This window comes from Danio rerio, chromosome 20, assembly GCF_052040795.2.
Source record: "Danio rerio strain M-AB ecotype USA chromosome 20, GRCz13ab, whole genome shotgun sequence".
NCBI classification, from domain to species: Eukaryota; Metazoa; Chordata; class Actinopteri; order Cypriniformes; family Danionidae; genus Danio; species Danio rerio.
The window spans coordinates 56,367,555-56,387,372 of NC_141040.1; the positions used below are offsets into that span (position 1 = coordinate 56,367,555).

The 19,818-nt window shown below is 37.4% G+C and overlaps 1 long non-coding RNA gene across 1 annotated transcript in view; it reads right to left on the bottom strand.

Annotated features, from left to right (window-relative positions):
- LOC147839502 (uncharacterized) overlaps positions 1-15,130 on the bottom strand; it is a 140,315-nt gene extending 125,185 nt beyond the window's left edge. The window contains exons 1-2 of the long non-coding RNA XR_015519189.1: positions 13,827-15,130; positions 5,551-5,609 (exon numbers count right to left, since the gene is read on the bottom strand). This is a non-coding gene — a long non-coding RNA (uncharacterized LOC147839502). The remainder of the gene's footprint in view (positions 1-5,550; positions 5,610-13,826) is intronic.
- Between the last annotated feature and the right edge of the window lie 4,688 nt (positions 15,131-19,818).

A 19,818-nucleotide genomic window follows, 5' to 3' on the forward strand; every position in this document is an offset into this window, starting at 1 on the left:
GGAGAGGGTGGAACTGAGTGTAGCTCCTCCCCTTTAAAAAAAAAAAACAGCCAATAGTGTTGTTTTATCACAGCTCTGCCAGTGTGAGAGAGCTCAATTGAGAAGTGGGCGGGGCATGTCAGACACTAGAGAGCGTTTGATTGGTCAGAAGATTTGATGAGAAACTGAAATATGAGGTGACGTGAATAAAACCGTTGATTCGTTTAAGGCTGATTTATTTATTTATTTATTTATTTATTTTTATTTATTTTTTTTTTATTACTTTATTTTGAGCATATATATATATATATATATATATATATATATATATATATATATATATATATATATATATATGTGCTTAAAATAAAGTAATAAAAAAAAAGTAAAAATCAGCCTTAAACGAATTGGCTCGAACATTTTAAACTTGGCTCGAAATTTAGACAAACAAAAGAGAATATAAAGAAAACAACAAAGAAAAAAAAATAATAATTATATATATATATATATATATATATATATATATATATATATATATATATATACATACATACACACACACACACACACACACACACACACACACACACACATATATATATATATATATATATATATATATATATATATATATATGTGTGTGTGTGTGTGTGTATATATATATGTGCTTAAAATAAAGTAATAAAAAAAGTAAAAATCAGCCTTAAACGAATTGGCTCGAACATTTTAACATTGGCTCGAAATTTAGACAAACAAAAGACAATATAAAAGAAAACAACAAAGAAAAGAGACAAAATAAACACAAAGAAAAAACACACACACATCATAGTCACAAAACATACAATCAAAACTAGTGAGGGTGTATAGCTTAAACCTCAGAGGGGTCACTGGACTGCTCTTGAGATGTAGATTTGTCAAATAAATCAAGAAATTGACCCCAAGTAGCCAAAATTTTCTCGTGGAGCTAGTACGTAACAAATCTGAGTCTCTCTATCTGAATAACAGACATCATATCAGAAATCCAGTTCTGGAATGAGGGGGGTAACGGTGATTTCCAATTGTTAAGCAATAGTCTTTTTAGCAACCACCATGCCTTGCATTAAAGACGCTTGCACTGTTTGAGGGAGAGAAGATGTGTTTTGTGAAAATCCAAAGATAGCGACATCTGGCAGAAAAAGTGTACTAAAAGCCTTGGAGTACCAGTCAAATATGTTGGTCCGGAATCTGTTACAGAGCCAAAAGGCATGAGCAAACGTGTCCTCTGCTATCTTGCATCTATCGCACATTGGTGAGACCGTAGGAAAGATTTTATGGAGCTTGGCTTTAGTGTAGTGTAGACAATGTATGACCTTGAACTGAATCAGTTGGTGTCTGCTGTTGACTGAGGATGACTGTATTGAAGTCAGACAATTGTCCCATGTGTAGGCTGATTTTTACTTTTGCCTGGCGTCGTGTTGTGGACTGCGCAGGCACCTCATAAAATGAAGGATGCTTTTTTATTTGACACATTCGCCGTTGTGATATTTTTCAAACGACAGGGGGGGCAGTCAAAAGAAAGCGACAGTAAAATCAGATGGATAAACAGAGAAAGAGGAAATTTCCAGAACTATACGTCATGTCATTAATATTGTTGAAGATTTGTAAGCAAATTATTATTTTTTTGTTATTTTTATAATTTATTTTTACGTTTATAAAGATTTTTATAACATTCAAGACATGACAAGAAAAACAGCACTTGGTATCGGCGGCAAAAATCCTGATCAGAGCATCCCTAATTATAATAGAAAGCACGGTCTGCTTTCATTCCGTTGCTTCAACATGTCAACACGGCCACAATCTATTCTAACGTCTATAGATATTGCCAGTCTCTGTTCAGGATTTCTTCACATACGTGAATGTGTGAAGTATCATAAGTAATGCATCAAAATTCCACTGATTTCCTGAAATAAACTTTGCATTTAGGTATAATCCAGCGCAGCTCTATAACAATGAGCTGAACACCCATTAAAATACTAATAATGATTATCAGTATAATGCTCAATGTCACCTAATTTGATACATTTTTGATCAATAAATCAGAAATAGCACTGAATACCTGATACGTTTACAAGTAAACTTATTTACAGGGGCAATGCACATTAATAATCATGGCTGTAAATGTGCTAGAATTAACCAAAAAGTCACATAGTTTATCACTCATTAATCTAAAGACATTGTGGACTGTTTTTTTATTGATTGATTTACATCTTTAAAGGTTTACTAACTATGATTTATAGCAAAGTCTACCCTTAAATAAAACATATACACATAAACAACTATATTTTAAATGAATACATTTTAGCATGTCTGACAGGATCATTAGAATTATAATCAAATCTTTTATTTTATTTGTACAATTAAATGTGTCTTCTTCAGATATCAGAAGATCAGATGAGATTTTATTTTAGTCTTGTGTGCTTTAACCCCTTCCCTAAATAAGGTCTATCTGTGTTTTCACATCCTCATCGCTAATTTACCAGCACACGCACAGAAACAAGGAGGATGATCTGCACAAAAACAACAAAACCCATGAGCTTTCATGCATGTCTTGATGAGCATCTCTTTGTGTTATATATGGTTCTCGAACTGTGGTGCGCGTACCACTAGTAGTACATGGGCTTCCTTCTAGTAGTATGCGGCCGAATCGCTGAATGATAAAAGAAAACTACAAACTTTTAACTTTTTTAATAATGTTTTAGGCGTTTTCACCTTTATTGTATGGGACAGTATAGAGCACAGGTGTCAAACTCAGTTCCAAAAGGGCCGCAGCTCTGCACAGTTTAGTTCCAACCCTAATTAAACACACCTGATCAAACTAATTGAGTCCTTCAGGCTTGTTTGAAACCTACAGGTAAGTGTGTTGGAGCAGGGTTGGAACTAAACTGTGCAGGGCTTCGGCCCTCCAGGAATTGAGTTTGACACCCCTGGTACAGAGTATTGAGAGGAAAGCATGGGGAGCAGAGAGAGGGGAAGGATTGGGACCATGAGGCGGGAATTGAACTCTGGTCGCCGTGAGCACTAGAGTGCATATGTCGACACTAACCACTACACCACTGGCACCGACAACTTTAAACCTTTTGACATGTACAATAGCACTAATGTGACCAGCATTGGCTGTTCCCTGGAGCCTATGATCACACCGGTGTCTACCAGTCTACCAGTTTAGCGCTGAGAAAGTGGCGCTCTGCGCTTGTGGATCAGATATGCGGTAGAGAAGCACTTCTGCAGACCGGTGCTGTTGTGTTGGCATTTCAGTTACTGCAAACTCAGGATTCTCCCCGTGCTGCATCATTGGTAAAATAATTATTACAAATGTGTTCACGTGTGCTCGTAGTTGTGTAAAATAATGCGTGTTTTCATTTTATAAAGTACTTTTTTTTGTGAAGTAGAGTGGTGTTCGGTTTACTTCAGATTTAAGCTTACTAATTTGGATGTGATTCAAATGGCGTGAGTCACAGAACATAGACTCAAGCAACTTTGCCAAGCTTGAAGCTCTGTGTGCGGTTAACGCAAACTCGATGGTTCACATGGTGTGAATTTAGGTGACATTACATAGGTTACAATTGTTTTTATACTGTACAAACTGTATTTTCGATTGCTCTGACCCCAAACCCTATTTCTACAGGAAATTGTGTAGTTTTACTTTCTGAAAAAAAAAATAAATAAAAAACATTTAGCATGATTGAATGTCATACATAATGTTCACATAATTCACCATCTCCTCGTAATATCTGTGTAATACCGACATTGTTATACACATTCATGGGCACACACAAACACATACATACACTCTTTTACACACTCAACTATACTCATACACACTCTTTCTCGCTGTCTCACACACAAACACACACACACACATGCACACACAGATACAATGTAATGTAATGTGTATTTATATAGCGCATTTATTGTGTATGGCCGTACACCCAAAGCGCTTCACAATCATGAGGGGAGTCTCTCCACACCACCACCAGTGTGCAGCAATCACTTGGATGATGCGACGGCTGCCACAGGACCACAGCGCCAGTGCTTCACCACACACCAGCTATTGGTGGAGTGAAGAGACAGTGATTCGGTGGAATGGGGATGATTGGGAGGCCATGATCATAAGGGCCGATTGGGACTTTTGGCCAGGACACCAGGGTTACACCCCTGCTCTTTCACGAGAAATGCCATGGGATTTTTAAGAGCACAGAGAGTCGGGATCTCCGTTTAACGTCTCATGCGAAAGACGGCGCCCACTGACAGTGTAGTGTCCCCTTCACTTTTACTGGGGCATTAGGACTCACACAGACCACAGGTTGAGCGCCCCCTGCTGGCCTCACTAACACCACTTCCAACAGCAACCCGGTGATCCCTAGTGGTCTCCCATCCAGGTACTGACCAGGCTCAGCCCTGCTTAGCTTTAGGCCCCGTTTACACTAGTGCGTTTTAGTTTGAAAACGCATAAGTTTTGCTACGGTTACGCCATCCGTCCACACTACGCCGGAGTTCTCGAGCACCGAAAACGGAGCTTTTTGAAAACGCTGGAGAGGCCGTTTTCATTTTGAAACGCTGCTGCTCCGTCTCAGTGTGGATGGGGAAAGACGGAGACATCTGAAAACGGAGGCGGGGCTGCAAACGTTCGCCTCTCTGATTGGGGCTTTTCCTCAATATTAAGTAGCCCACACACAGTTCAGTCTCGCATCCTCTTCTTGTAAGTTCAGACTTCGCAAGTTTGATCAAGGCTGCAGTCTCCCCCTTCTCAGTTTGATATGGAAAACATACCGAGGACACGGGTAAATCTTCAAAGGGAACAGTGTACTTTAAAACTTCATTCACATCACCTTGGCTACGTTGTTTCACTTTCTCAACAATAAAATGTAAACATGATTTAAGGAACTGCCTATTTTCTTTTTAATATTAGCAACTTAACAGACAGCAGAAATGTTGAGACGTCGTGCTGCATGAGCGTCATCTTCACTGTGTGGATATTTATAACAAAACGGAGCCTATAACAACTGTCTCCTTTCAATTTCAGTGAAAATACGAAACGCACCCTCTCTTTTGCTGAATATCAGTTTTAATAATCGATAATTATAAAAGTATAACATACAATAAGTTTATACATTGTTGGAAATAAAGGCAAGCGATCAGTCAATGTACCTGGATTAATCATTAACTTATCTTTGCGCTTAACCAAAACATTTTACCCGTGAACAAGTAACTTAATAGATTCCAATGACCAAAGTCAGGGAATATGTCGTTAGATAAAGACAACAACATGAATGAAATATCACGTTTAGCAAATATAGTGAGATTAGATCCAGCGGGAGATGCTTGATGAGAAGTCCGACAAGCAGAGCTCTCATCTGGGTAGAAATGCTGGAGCGCTTGCCCGAGAGTGTGTGTGTCGTCACGTGATGTGCGTTTTCAGCGTTTTGGTGTGGACGGAGAGCTGTTCAGAAACGCTGGGTAAAACGCGAGTGTGGACGCGGATCGTTTTCATTCTACAACGCCGTTTTAAATCTAAAACGCACTAGTGTAAACGGGGCCTCAGTGAGTAACCCTTTCTTGGGCTGCAGGGTGATATGACTGTGGCAATCACACTGTTTCACACTGTCTTTCTTACACTCATTATTTACTCACACTCACACACACACACACACACACACATATTCAAACACAAACACACACATACACAAACACACACACACACACTTTGGGTTTTTTGAAGTGTGATTGATTGATTGATAACCACAATAAACAGGAGTTCCATCTTCTGGAAGCACTCGTGCTTTTGCACTAAAAGATGATGCTGAAATGTTTTTCAGTGCTTTATATTGTTTGAATGACTGTATTTAATAATAATTCACACTGCACAGCATTGCTGGTTTACAAAAGAAATCAACCAAACAAAATCATGTTGCACTAATTCACTTGATTTTGATTTTATTGTAAAAAAAACAAACAAAAAAAATGTGTATATCACCGTGTTAAATGAGAATCTGAAATATTTAATTTCTCATGGCTCTGATTTATTGTTCAAAAATGTTTTATTTTGATTTTGTTTTTAATTAAATTGGTCTTACACTTCATATTTTCTGATTTTCATAGTATATTTATTAATTCTGGTACTTCTACCATAACCCGACATCTCAATCATTTGGTAGAGGCTGATATTTTAGAAATTATGGGATGTGTTGAAAAAGAAATGCATTGATTGTGTTAAGTAGCGATGTTAGGAGTTAAGAAATGCAATCAACCTTTTTCTATTGCTTTTTTCTTGGTGTGGCAGTTAAAGGGTTCAGATGGGATCTCAATCGCTTTGTGAAGTTTATTTATAAACTCATTTGGAGAGGATCACATGCTTATGAATGATCACAGCTGGTCCCGCATTAATCAATTAATGATTCACTAATCAGACGATTCCTAAGCCACTATAAATACCCTGAGCTCCATATCACAGCCATCTTCGTTTTGAAGAATCCCCCCTTCCACTCCTACTCCTCCTCCTTTCCTAGATAGGTGGCACGGTGGCCCAGTGGTTAGCACTGTTGCCTCACAGCAAAAACATCACTGGTTCTAGTCCTTACCAAGCCAGCTGACGGTTCTGTGCGGAGTTTACATGTTCTCCCCGTGCTCACGTGGGTTTCACACAGGTTCCCCAGGTTCCTTCCACCCTCCAAAAAACATGCAACTTAAGTTAATTGACTAATCCAAATCAGCACTATATAGACATGCTCCTAGTAAGTAGTCATCTCTTAAGAGCAATCACTGTCTGTTGAATCTGTTCACTAGCTACTACAGCAGGGCAGTTCTCGAGATCTACCTGAGCTCAAACTTCCCTCGTGCCTTGCAAATGGGAGAGAGCCCTGGGCTCGAGGATCTTATGAGCTCAGGGCTCTCTCCAGGGACAGCATGCCAAACAAGCTTTATAATCAATCAGCAGCTAAGTGTGAACTCTTGAAATGCGTTTATCACACGATTTTTACACAGCCCGTCTGGCAGCAACAACCATGCCACGTTCAAAGTCACTTAAATCCCCTTTCTTCCCCATTCTGATGCTCGCTTTGAACTGCAGCAGATCATCTTGACCATGTCTACATGCCTTAATGCATTGAGTTGCTGCCATGTGATTGGCTGGTTAGAAAATTAGTGTTAATGAGCAGTTGGACAGGTGTACCTAATAAAGTGGCCGGTGAGTTCATTTCTCTAAATATTATTTATTATCTATTATATTATTTCAAACTCCTAAAATGTCTGTAAAAGTCACTCTGTTAAACTGTAGAGGTGAATTTTCAACACCGAAAGTCAACAGAGCAGAAATGAACATCCCATAATGCAATTCACAAGCGTAAATAAACAAAAAACACACAAAATACAGACATAAATTCATTAGCAGATTTTTTTTTTCTGTGTAGCAAAATAAACACTCAAAGTTTAAAGGGCGGCTTCAGAAACTCATCTGCTCTTTAAATACTGAACCGTCCTCGAGTTGCGCGACTGACTTTCATACGTTTGTTCAAGGATTTGCCATTCATGAACTGCAGGGCTGAAACCATTAACTGGAAAGGCCTCATAAATTCAGAAGCCGCGGGCGTCACCATTACAGAAGCGGAGCTAAATATCCTCTTTGTTCCACCTTTGATGACAGTAATTTGCTTTTCAGTCTTTGCATTTTTTATATATCATTGCAGGCCGGCTGAACTTATAATAATAACCAGCCTAAACGTCTTTAAATAGACCAAACGGGATGCGTGATAAATCTTCGACAGATGAACGCTTAAAGAGACGGTTCATCCAAACATCAAAATTCTGTCATCATTTACTCACCCTTTACTTTTGAGAGTCTGTCTTCTGTTGAACAGAAATAAGATATTGTCATTTAAAAGATGTTGGAAACTGGTAACCATTGATGTCCACAGTAATTGTTTTTCTGACTTTGTCATTAAACACTAAAGAAGACATTCTGTAGAATGTTGAAAACCTGTAACCATTGACTTCCATGGTATTTGTTTTTTCCTATTTATTATCAAATACTAAAGAAGGTATTTTAAAAAATGTTGAAAGCCTGTAAACATTGACTTCCATAGTATTTGTTTTTCCTTCATTGTCGTTAAACGCTAAAGAAGATATTTTGAAGAATGTTGAAAATCGGTAACCATTGACTTCCGTGGTATTTGTTTTTTTCCTTTTTTTATCAAATACTAAAGAACATTTTTTGAAGAATGTTGAAAAATAGTAACCATTGACTTCCATAGTATTTGTTTTTCCTTCATTGTCATTAAACGCTAAAGATGATATTTTGAAGAATGTTGAAAACCGGTACCCATTGACGTCCATAATATATATTTTTTTTCTGCTTTGTCATTCAATGCCAAAGAACATATTTTGAAGAATGTTGAAAACCAGTAAACTTTGACATCCTTAGAGTTTAATGACAAAGTAAGAAAAACAAACACTAAAGAAGATATTTTAAAGAATGTTGAAAACCTGTAACCATTGACTTTCATAGTATTTATTTTTCTTACTTTGTCATTAAACGCTAAAGAAGATATTTTAAAGAATGTTGAAAACCGGTAACTATTGATGTCCATAATATTTGTTATTATGGAGTATACAGGAGTATACATTTGATTTGGTTTATTTATTTTCAAACAGAAATATCATACATAAAATATCTATAACAGAAATACATTTCAACTTGGTCTAAAATGGATTAGGCCAGCAAAAAGGGACACTTTTAGAAGCCGTCATTCATTCATTCTCACCATACTTAAGGTCTTGGTCTCTTGTTTATCCTCATAGCATCCACGTGGAATAAAAGAGTGGCATCCTTACTTTTTTCTCTTTCGTGAAGCGCAGTTACCGTTTAATATAGTAAATCAGACTCATTCGAAGTAGTGTTGCTGCGCAAAGACACGTTATGAATGCATGCTACACTTCTGACTGTACAGTGTGTTTTCATTTTCGTAAAATCCTCAGAGTTTTGAGGTAAGTCATGTTTTCATTTGCCATTCACTGACAGTCGGACAGCCTCATCCAGTTCATCAAACTCCATCTTTTAAAATCAGAAGCGGAATAAAACAGTCTCTTCATAAAGCCGGCGTATCAACACGCTGCTACAGTGCAAACATTTGATTCGATTTGCGCTTCTGATTGGTTGTCTATAGCGGCTTTTGCTGTCAAAGGCAAGTGCAGATCAGTGTCACTATCAGTGATGAGTGTGGGCGGTGCTGAAAACTGCAAGCCTGATGGAGAGTGTGTTCAAGTCGTCACCTTAGAATTATAGGGGTCTATCTGACATTTTTGTCAAAATTGAGATATTCACATATTATTCTTATTAAATGACAACTTATTTACATTATTTGATGTTTTTTTTAATAAGTTGTTTACATTTAAATACTTTATTTAAAAACACAAAAAAGGTTTTATCTACAAAGTTGAACTCTAACTCAGCTCTATTAGGTTATTTCTGTGAGCCAATCAGGATCAGCTTTCTTTGTCGTTCCACCAGACCGCTCCATTGACAGCAGGAAAGACCAGAAAGAAACAAATGTGAATGTGTGAATGTAATGATTTAGAAGCATTTTTGATATTAAAATTAAATGGTAAATTTGACATTGTTGAAAAAGAAACAGTTATTAAAATAAATGTGTAAATAAATAAATGTGAAATATTGTTTTATTTTTATGTGTATGTCTGATAATATTTTTTCTTCTGGAGAAAGTCTGATTTGTTTTTTTTTTCAGCTAGAATAAAAATAAAAAATTTAAAAAACTATTTTAAAGGTCAATATTATTAGCCCCTTTAAGCTATATTTTTTTCCGATAATCTACAGAACAAACCATTGTTATACAATAACTTGCTAATTACCCTAACCTGCCTAGTTACCCTAATTTACCGAAGCCTTTAAATGTCACTTTAAGCTGTATAGAAGTGTCTTGAAGAATATCTAGTCTAATATTTACTGTCATCATGGCAAAGATAAAATAAATCAGTTATTAGAAATGAGTTATTAAAACTATTATGATTAGAAATAAAAAAACAATCTGCTCTCCGTTATGCACAAATTTGGGAAAAAATTAAAGGGGGGGCTAATAATTCTGCCTTCAACTGTATATATTTCACATTTATTTTATATATATAAATATATAATAAATGTGAAATATATACAGTATATATATATATATATATATATATATATATATATATATATATATATATATATATATATATATATATATATATATATATATTCATTCATTAATTCATTCATTTTCTTTTCTGCTTATTTCCTTTATTAATCTGAGGTTGCCACAGTGGAATAACACAAGAATGACCTTGTTTAATTTGCTAATGTAAGCTATTTTTAAAAAGATGTAAAAAAAATGTAATGTCTAAAGCTATACATTATTTATATTACAACATAACACCTATATGTCTGATAAGCTTTTTATATTAATATTTATAATAATGAGCACAGATTTTGAGGTTTCACAATGTTTTTCCACTAAATTATTTGAATCTAACAAGCTTGTGTACATTACTTACAATAAATCTAAACCCTAAATATCGGAAATGACAACCGATTGTTCAGATTTAATTAATGTCAGTTTTAATGTTATTGATTTATAAACTTACTTTGCAGATTTCATTCATTCATTTTCCTTCTGCTTTTTCTCTTTTTTTCCTTCAGATCACAGTGGAATGAACCGCCACTAACTTGACAGATTTATGTATTTTAAGTGATTTGTGTAATGTGTTAATATATGTCTAATTGCATCTTTAGTGATCTTCAGCTGATTACTCTGTCTTGTCCCGAAAGGTGGATTTAGAGGGTTTTGCATAAAAAGCAGACGTGGATTTAGCTTCTTTTGATGCAAGAGAAAATCCAGCCTGTTAAAAACCAAAGAATTGTCTAAAGTGACATTTATGAAAAAAGTTATTTTATTTACCAGCTAATAACATATAAAATAAAACCTCTAAACATAATTATTGGAGCCTGATAGAAAATGCTCTAGAAAAGATGTCTGAACAGGGCGCAACAATAAGGATTGCCCGGGGCCAGTGTGAGAGATGCTCGGGACAGTAGACAGAATCGTTACTGGCCCGATCGGGGCAGTGCTGCCTTGTCACTAAATTTTAATAGACGGCAACATGACCGCGACATCAAATTATGAGGCTAAAAGAAATGTCTGTTTTTAACTTTGTGGAAACATTTAAATGGGTACAGCATGACAAAAAAAATTAGGGTCATGTTTTGCTTAGTTTGCCGTCACTTTTAAGTCAGCCACCTTTTGTTTTGCAATAAAATACCTGGACGTTTTCCATCCTGCTATATTTTACTGCTAAATATTTTAACATTTTTCAAATATTTAAATTCTACAATTACTGGCATTATTTTCATTCATTCATTTTCTTTTCGGTTTTGTCCCTTTATTAATCTGGGGTCGCCACAGTGGAATGAACTGCTTGAAATTATTTCGTGACACATTATTTAATATATGTGGCTAACTTTTTTATTTCTTTTATGGGGCCAGTGAAAATTTTGGCAGGGCAAGTAAATATCTGAACCACTCGTCCAATCGTGCCATTCGAAAAAATCCTTAGCTTTAAACCCAAGTGTGCCGCGAGCCAACGTTTGAGTGAAGGTCTCGGCCGTTAGATCGCCCCCTGGGGGCTGGCTGCAGTACAAGTCATAAAGCCCGCCTCCTCCGTGTTAATGAAGGAGACTTGAGCCCAAATAAAAAATTAATACACTTGCAATAAAATGTCCTGAAAGATGGTTCTGGTGGATTAAGGCACTGGTTATTGTGCTGAAATAGGTGCAGATCTTCATTTTTGTAAACAGTTTGTTTTTAGCAGTAATTTATTGCTTGGCGTGTCATAGTGATTGACAGCTGTGATTGACAGTTTCTCAAAGCAGCGCGTCTGAGCTTCGGCAGGAGACTGAAGTGTTATTATTCGATTTCTGTGTTATTTTACCATGACAAAATGAGTTTATCAGTAAACTATAGTTTCTGACATACATGATCCTGGTGGAACACTGTTTATTCGCTAAGTTCAGGGCTTTTTTGGGGCTTTATTAGTTTGCTGATACACGCCTAACCACCCAGATAGCAAAATACACTCGGGCCAGTTCCGGCTAGATTCTCGCCTGCCGGAGACTTACCCCTCAGAGCTCAGACTGACTACCTCTGCTGGACCTACTCCGGATGCCTGGACTCACTGCCTGATTCCAGCCCGAGTCAATCGAGCCAGATGCGGCGGCCGAGCGAGCCGGAATCAGCCCGCGACGCCGCGAGTAGGTTATGCGCTGCGGCCCGGAGCTGACGCGATTGAATATATAAAACCCTCATATTTGTTAACGTTATTACATCCATTTGTGTTGATATGACAGCAAACGCATGCTGAGAAGTTCGGGGGGCGTGGTTGATTTTACATAAAGCGTTTGGTTGGAAGCTCGACTCTGCTCATTTTCGCGGCTCCTCCTCTGGCTCCATCAGACAGTCCTTCTGCGCATGTCTGGCTCCAATTTCAGCAGTCTTTTGCGACAGTTTGTGCCCGTCAAGCAGGCGTTTTGCCCTCAAGGCGTTCAATGGGAAAAGGGGCTGTCGCGTCGTTCATATTTTTTACAGTCATTGGTTAAACCCTGCTGATGGATTTAGAGGGTTTTGCATCTGAACTCTTCAAATGTAAATTTGTGCGTGAACTATCCCTTTACCGCTAATTAATAACAAACTACAAGCGGAGCGTGCCACAGGGTTGGCAGAGAACTGAAAATGGCCCATTTATTGGAGAATGGTTGGGTCTCGGGAGTTTTTACATTAGCAGCAATAACAGTCTGTGATTGGACTTAAGTGTGTGCACAACACATTACTTTAACATCACGCGGGTGTTGAAAGCGTTCTTCAGTAGTGCGAGCCCAAGTGGGGAAAGTCTCGAAGGATCAGCCCCCCAAAATCCAAGAGCCTGCCAAGGACAACCGAGCCCTGTCCTGAGAGGGTGGGTGGAGGTTTTTTTTTTCCTCGCCATGGGGTTTTTCACGAGGCGATGATGCCCGTCGCCTGTGGTCTCCAGCCAGTACGAAACCAGAGCCAAGGTGGAGCGAGAGGAAGGGAGGAAACGCAGAGAGAAAAACCATGAAAAATGTGGAGTATGAAAACGTCTCCCTTTGGTTTATGGCTGCGCGGACGGGCGTCCAAAAGAAACACATCTTTAAATTTAACTTTAGATGCCTCTTGCTCTCTCTTTTCCTCACCCGCTCCCAGCTGGCTGGCGAACGCTGTTGGTTTGTGGAAAAGTAAAGCCAAGTTGCCTGGAAACTGCGAGCATGTTAGAAAATCGCTCCATAATCGCAGAGTTTTCTGAAATGTGGCGACAGCTCCCGTGTGCCGGATCGGCTTTCAGGAGCGTGAAACAAGCTGAAAATACTTAAATGCAGGAGACGTTTACAGAGGAACAAACTCTTTCAGTCATTTATGAGGGAGGATGTTGATGTGTGATGAGGCACTGCAAAACATGCAATCCTCACTTTGAGTTTTTGTCTTGTTTCATTCGATCTTAAACGAATTAAGTCCAAACAACTGTATAGCTGCTCAAATGGTTACAGGAAACCGATTGTGGCAAATGGTTTAAGTTTAATGAACTCAAATGAACAAAGGTAGTCAACACGGTGGATCAGTGGTTAGCACTGTGGCCTTACAGCAAGAATGTCACTGGTTCGAGTCCCAGCTGGGTCAGTTGGTGTTTCTGTGTAGAGTTTGCATGTTCTTCCCATGTTGGCGTGGGTTTCCTCCGGGTGCTCTGGTTTCTCCCACAATCCAAACCAACCTCACGCAATTCGTAACTTTTTGATTTAGTAACTAATTCATATTAATTCGTACAATCTAATTCAGGGGTTTTCAAACTGGGGTCCGCGGCCCCCTGGGGGGCCGCCAGATTGCGCTAGGGGGGCCGCAAAGAAATTTTAGATCAATGAGCCCACATGGATGAATTTTGTGTCCTGCATCATTCTGAAGGTTAATATATTTTTATTATAATTTGAGCTCAAAAGTACTGCAAAAATGAAGCTTTATGCTTATGTAATTTAAATACAGTTGACACTTTCGTGACACAGGAAAAGAAGCGCAGCGGCCCGCCTCCGTGGACGGGGACTTTTATTGAATAAGCGCTTCTGGCCAGGCGCTTCCTGACTGTGATTTTTGGCGCTTGTCTGCTGCACCTGACGGCGTTTACCTTTCACTTACGCTTACCTCTTTTACGCTAAACAACTAAATGAATGCTCAGGTTTGACTGACTATATTTCAGTTAAAATACATGATCAATAAGAACATTATCGGTGGCTGAAAGCACTACCCTGTTTATGGCTTGCGTTCCTAAGTAAGCGATCAGCTGGGTGCTGCGGAGTGCGCGCCTCTCTGCGCAGGCTTCACTCATAGGGAACAAATAGCATTTTAAAGACACGGCACAACATTGCACCTCGTCCACAGCGCGACAGGCTTTTACACTTTGCATTGTACAAATATCAGACTTTGCAGCATGGCAAACAAACATATTAAAATTGTAAAGCAAAAAGTACTGCAATAACAATGAATGGAGCTGTCATCACATCAGCGAGTGCTCAGTTTCACTCCTGTTACACTAATGACAGCTGGATGAGCTCTGCAGTGGACCTCTTACTCACATTGGTTCATAACTGGATGATTAAAAAACTAAATTGTATACACACTGAGTAAAACCACTATAGCCTTTAAAAATTATAATGTATCTGTTTGTGTTATGTTATAGGGCTAATAAATATTAAATATTAAAATGTATTAGTGCTCTGTATTTAATGGAGCTCAACATACCTGATCAAATTTTAATACTCTGAATATAAATGCATTTTTGTTCCACTTTTTCCCATATTTGTTTGTGTAACTAATTTAAATGTAATGTTCAGTATTATTATTAATAGAACACACTGGTATGAACATTTTAAAGTCGGCAAAGCTTCTAAAATTAAGCAAAGTAAAACTAGTGGCTCTTTGAACTTGAATACCCAATTCTAGATTGCATTTAGGAAATTATTTTTTATCAGTGTAAGTCAGGATTGTCGACCTGAGTAAATTATGATGTGCACAAAAAAAAAAGGAATAAAAATAAACAAAACACACTGAACCACTACAGCCTCCATCGTAGTATTGCTGGTTACAACAGTACAGTTAACTGTTACCAGGCTGATGAATGACAAAACTCTTTAAAGCTTTAAATCTTTAGATACATTTAGAGTCTCAGCTGTAAGGGTAAATACAGAAGAGTCTAGCTGTGCATAGGCTGAAAAAAAGCATAAAAATGGCATAAAAACTGTGTAAAGTGACGACTCAAACACAAAATATAGCTTGATGGAATAATCCAGTGAGAGAAGACCACAATGAACACTGCGCATCAAGATTTGATCAATAGATTGAAGCACTAAAACCATGTCAACTCAACTAACATCTTACAAAAATTAATCCAGATAATGAATAATATAAATTTATTGAATAATATATAATAATATAAATGTATTGAATAATACAATTTAAAAAAAATTAAGTACAGTTGTTAATTTGAGGGGGTGGCGTCATTTTTATTTTTGGGGGGTCCCCGAAAGAATTCGCCCTACACAAAGGGGCCCTCAGCTAAAAAAGTTTGAAAACCCCTGATCTAATTCATACAATTTAGTACGATTTGTTCATCCAATGACGGTTGGGGTTAGGGGTGTGGTTAGGTGCCACGCCTCCTTTTTAAAATCTTACATTTTCGAGTGACTGAACTCGTACGAAGTCGTACGAATTAAGCCTCCTTTCCGCTGCACATGACAAACGACAAGCGACAGACCGGAAGTCATTCATTTCTAATGGAGTTCCGATCATCTCCGTATGCTGAAAATTCAGATCCGAATTGAGCTGGGGATCCGTAGAAATATTTGAACACCTGCAACTAGACCGTATGCGACAGGCCGACCGGATGTGATGTATTCCAGTGTTGTCCAAGCAGGTCTGTGCGCGCGAAATGACAAATAGTCTTTTTTTGGACTATTTTTTTAATTGGACAAAGTCTATATTAACAAAAAAAAACACTTCTGTTCATAAATGTAAGTAATAAAGTAATACTAATTTTAAAAAAAAGATTTAATGTTGTCTTTACATTCCCTCCAATATTTTTAGCCGTCTATGAGTTAGTATTTATTCATTCAACCATGATGAACACAGAGAATAAAGGCTCTTGTTTTTGCACTCCTTTATTTCGGACACTGCGAGAACAGCTTCTCTCCCATGGTGCACGACAACACTGAAAATACTGTGCAACTGCCACAAGGGGGCGTATTCCAACAGTCGTGTCCAAATGTCATGTGCTGTGGAAAGGCGGCTTTAGCCACTAAACTGACAAAACGTAAAATACTTACATTTCCTCGTGAGATCAGGCTGGAAAAACATGCGCTATAGGGGAATTGATTAACTAAATCAGTGGTTCCCAACCTTTTTCTTCGGAGCCCCCCCCATGAACATATACAAACATTGGAGCCCCCCCACCATATAAATACACACGCACATACATATGTACTGTGTGTGTATATATATATATATGTATGTGTGTGTTTGTGTAATATTAATATATTGTAATATGTATAGAAAATATTAATTAATCAGTTTTAACTTGTCTTGGCCTTCAATAAAACCAAAATTTAGGTAGGCTTTGTCATACTGTCTAATCTTTTTCTTCGCCTCTGAAGAATCACTGCATTTACGTTTGTCTGCCATTTTTGTTTTGATTTTGCCTTTACGACACGTTGGCAAGCAGATTGCGCGAATGAGCAAAATTTAAATATTTATTTAAAGTTATTTATTTTAATTATTTTCACTATTATGTTGGAATTTTAAGCATGCGTTTAGATTTTTATTTATTTTTTTGGTACTTAAAAATACATATATAATAGTAGGGCTGCTCGATTTTGGGAAAAATCATAATCACGATTATTTTGGTCATAATTGTAATCACGATTATTCAAAACCATTGCCAGTTAAAGTCAAAACTATTAGCGCTCCTGAGATTTTTTTTTTAAATAAATATTTCCCAAATTATGTTTAACAGAGCAAGGAATTTTAACAGTATTTCCTATAATATTTTTTCTTCTATTTGTTTTATTTTAGCTAGAATAAAGAAAGGTTTAAATATTTTGAAACCAATTTAAGGTCAATATTATTAGCCCCCTTAAGCAATATATATTTTTGATTGTCTGCAGAATAAACTACTGTTATAATGACTTGCCTTATTACTCTAATTAAGCCTTTGAACTGCACTTTAATCTGAATGCTTGTATTTTGAAAAATGTCTAGTAAAATATTATGTGTGCTGTCATTATAGCAAAGACAAAAAGAAATCAGTAATTAGAAATGAGATATCAAAACTATTATGTTCAGAAATAAGTTAATAAAATATTCTTTCCATGAAACAGAAATTGGGCAGGAAAAGGTTTGCTAATATTCAAGAGGGCTAATAATTCTGACTTCAACTGTATACATACAGTTATTTTCCACCCTGCAAAGGAAAGAGAAATAAATACAATAGAATAAAAATATAAAACAAACTGTGTTTTAAGCATCTTCACTGTAAGAAAAACACTTTAGCTACAGCAGTCCTTCAGTCAAGAGCAGTGAGGGTTTTCTTGTTATGTTTGTTTAATAATGATAAAAACAGCCGGCAGAAGGATTATAGCGCACTGTCTCTTTAATGGTTTCTCTTTCACGTCTTTTGATCCTCAACTCGTTTGTTTATTACACAAATGAGGATTAATATAAATAATCACTTAACACCGCGTTTTGACATCTATTTGACCATTAAATCGCTCACGTTAAGATGACTTTAGATGTCTGCGCTCCTCTGCTCGTCTCAGTGTGTGAATGAGAGTGAATGCTGACCGGCCGCATGCTTCTGACTGCGTGATCGTGCTGCACACACACATAAGCTCTTTCGCGCTTTTAAGAGCCATTTAAGAGCGTGTACAACTGGAACATGGCAAAATATGATGCAATAATCATTAATCTCGATTAATGCTTTTTTATAATCGTTTGAAACCGAAATCTAAATCGGATATTCGATTAATTGCAAAGCCCTTTATAATAGTGGAGCATTTTTATGCCTTTTTCTACCTCAATACTTATCCTCTCCCGCGCCCCCCCTGTGAACTCTGGCGCCCCCCTTAGGGGGGCGCGGACCCCAGGTTGGGAACCACTGAACTAAATGATGGGCTGCGGCTGGAAGGGCATCCGCTGTGTAAAACATTTGCCCGTATAGTTGGTGGTATATTCAGTTATGTGACCGATAAAATAAAGGGACTAAGCTGAAGGAAAATTAATGAATGACTGAATATTAATTAGACTTCAATTATCTTTTACTTGATTAAGAAATACATAAACTTATTTTCTGAAAGTATTAATTAGCATTTTAGTCGGGGGGTTTTTTTGTAATATTTATTAACAATTTTCTCTGAAAATATTCCATAGTATTTGTTTTTCCTTGTAGTCAATGGTTACACATGTTCAGCTTTATTTATAGTATCTTCCTATACTAGGGGAAAGCAACTCATAGAGGTTTGTAACCTTTTTTTGTTTTTTATTTTATTTGAGGATTCATTTTCTTTTCACCTTAGTCCCTTTATTAATCCGGGATTGCCACAGCGGAATGAACTGCCAACTTATCCAGCATATGTTTTACACAGCAGATGCCCTTCCAGCTACAGCCCATCTCTGGGAAACATCCATACACACTCATTCACACTCATACACTATGGACAATTTAGCCTACCCAATTCACCTGTACCGTATGTCTTTGGACTGTGGAAACCGGAGCACCCGGAGGAAACCCCCGCCAACGCGAAGAGAACATGCAAACTCCACACAGAAACAACAACTGACCCAGCCGGAGCTCGAACCAGCGACCCTCTTGCTGTAAGGCGACAGCACTACCTACTGCGCCACTGCGTCACCCTTGAGAATCCATAAATTGAATATAAATTTGCGCGTGAAACATCTATTTAAAGCTAATTAATAACAAACTAAAAGCCATACGATCTGCTCTTTAAATACTGAACCATCATCGAGTGTAATCATGAGTGTAAACGTCTTTACATAGAATGGGACAAGTGATAAATCTGATAATTGATGGGCTGCGGCTGGAAGGGTGTAAAACATTTGCCAGAATAGTTGGCGGTTCATTCTGCTGTGGCAACCCTTGATTAAATAAAGGGACTAAGCTGAAGGAAAATGAATGAATGACTGAATATTTATTAGACTTCAAACATCTTCTACTTTATTAAAAAATACATAAACTTATTTTCTGAAAGTATTAATTAGCATTTTAGTCATTTTTGTTGGACTTTTTTGTAATATTTATTTACAATTTTCTCTAAAAATATTCCATAGTATTTGTTTTTTCTTGTAGTCAATGGTTACACATGTTCTGCTTTATTCATAGTATCTTCCTCCACTAGAAGAAAGCAACTCATAAAGGTTTGTAACCTTTTTTTTTTTACTTGGGGATTTATAAATTAAATAAATATAAATTTGTGTGTGAACTGTTCATTTCAAGAGTTCACACTAAGCTGACGATCTATCAAAAGCTTGTTTTGCATGCTGTCCCAGGAGAGAGCCCTGAGCTCAAGGGATCCTTGAGCCTAGGGCTCCCTCCCATTCGCAGAGCGAGAGGAGAGTTTGAGCTCAGGTGGATCTCAAAAACTCTCCGGCTGCAGTAGCTAAGGGAAACACTTGAGAAGAAAGGAGCTAGACA